Source organism: Sarcophilus harrisii, chromosome 3 (assembly GCF_902635505.1).
Source record: "Sarcophilus harrisii chromosome 3, mSarHar1.11, whole genome shotgun sequence".
In the NCBI taxonomy this organism is placed as follows: domain Eukaryota; kingdom Metazoa; phylum Chordata; class Mammalia; order Dasyuromorphia; family Dasyuridae; genus Sarcophilus; species Sarcophilus harrisii.
The window spans coordinates 323,199,467-323,201,384 of record NC_045428.1 but is presented as its reverse complement, the minus strand read 5'-3'; the positions used below and the strand labels follow the sequence as shown (position 1 = coordinate 323,201,384).

The window sequence follows — 1,918 nt, the reverse complement described above, 5'->3', positions numbered from 1 at the left end:
ATGTTTATGTTACAGGAGTAAAACACCAGTTAAACAAATGAATTATTAAATGAAATGAATTAAAGATTAGGTCACAATGGAATTATTTTACTACCAATTCAGAAGCATCATCAGACAAATTCAGGCAACTATATAAACAGGTCCCAATCATACTGCCTGGAAATTTTGTTAAGTACTTAAAAAAAGAAAGAATCTTTACTATCAACATGCTAGCAAAGCTATAAGATCCTGCTGTTAATCCTACAGAGAAATTCATAAGGTATAGATCTCTTATACTTACATCTCTCAGGGTTTCTAGGAGTTATGCAAAGCAATCAAATGATCAGACTTAAAGCATTTAACCAAAAGGAACAGACAACTTCACAACAGATAGGTATTGATTGGATTAAAAATACATGATTAATATAGTTTATAAAGTATAGTTTACTTGGTAATGAACACCTATTTTATGTTATATAAAAGACTGGAAGTTGCAATTTTTGCATGCTTACCATAAACATTTTTACCAGAGAGAATTGATAGTGTTTTTATTAATGTTCATTGTCAGGATACAAAACAAATATATGAAAGCTAGAAGGTCCCTAAGCAGTTAAATAGTTAAGAAATATGACCCTATCTGATCCAAAACACAAAAGTTTAAAATTTATAACAGAACAATATACTCCATAAGCTGCTTCATGGCTTTCTTCCATGTGTGATAACTTTATTCTTTTATTCTGATTCTGTCTCCCATAGTCTAGGGGTTTGAATGATCTTTTCAACAAGTTCTTCAAAGGCATATTGTACACGTCACAGATTTTTTTGCACTAGTCTGTATAAATAACATGGAAAGCTTCTGTGCAAATTTCCCTTCTTTATTTCTATCAACATGATTTTCCTTTTTAAATTTTTTTTTTAATTTAATAGCCTTTTATTTACAGGTTATATGTATGGGTAACTTTACAGCATTAACAATTGCCAAAACTCTTGTTCCAATTTTTCACCTCTTACCCCCCACCTCTTCCCCCAGATGGCAGGATGACCAGTAGATGTTAAATATATTAAAATATAAATTAGATACACAATAAGTATACATGACCAAACCGTTATTTTGCTGTACAAAAAGAATCAGACTCTGAAATATTGTACAATTAGCTTGTGAAGGAAATCAAAAATGCAGATGGGCATAAATATAGAGATTGGGAATTCAATGTAATGGTTTTTAGTCATCACCCAGAGTTCTTTCTGGGCGTAGCTGGTTCAGTTCATTACTGCTCCATTGGAAATGATTTGGTTGATCTCATTGCTGAGGATGGCCAGGTCCATCAGAACTGGTCATCATATAGTATTGTATCAACTTGATTTTCCTTATAAATTTTCTTTCTAACTAGCATTTTATTATGCCACTTATATTATATTTCCAATTATTTTAACCAATTATCCAGCTTAATAAAAATATTTATTCTTAAGACATCATTCACAAATATGAAATCTTGTGTACCTCTGTGATAGCTAAATATAAATGTTCTGAACTATTCCTGACCTGCAATATCCCATATTGTAAACAGCTTTATTTCTATTAACTGAGAGAATCTTCACCTGGAAATAAACAGCAATTGTTGCAGCAAACTCTGAATCAAAGTAATCATCTGTGAATCTCAATAGAAGGCTGTATTTGCCCACCCTATTCTCCCCAATGATTAGTATCTTAAGGCTCCTCATCCTTATCTCTCCTACCCCTAGTTTCAGCTCCTGAGTCAGCCAGTCACATCATTCACATCATTTCAGTGCTCTCCCGTTCCCTTTTAGGTCTGAATTTAAAACAAAAAGTTGAAATATAATAATGGAAGAAAAATAGGAGGAAATTAATTATGGAGTTATTATGGATGTGAAAAGAAAAGAGTTGATAATTGTTTTGATGTAAGAGGAGAGAACCAGA

At 32.1% G+C, this 1,918-nt stretch overlaps 1 pseudogene; it reads right to left on the bottom strand.

Annotated features, from left to right (window-relative positions):
* Positions 1–581: 581 nt before the first annotated feature.
* LOC100924394 lies at positions 582–1,701 on the bottom strand (annotated as a pseudogene).
* Positions 1,702–1,918: the final 217 nt, after the last annotated feature.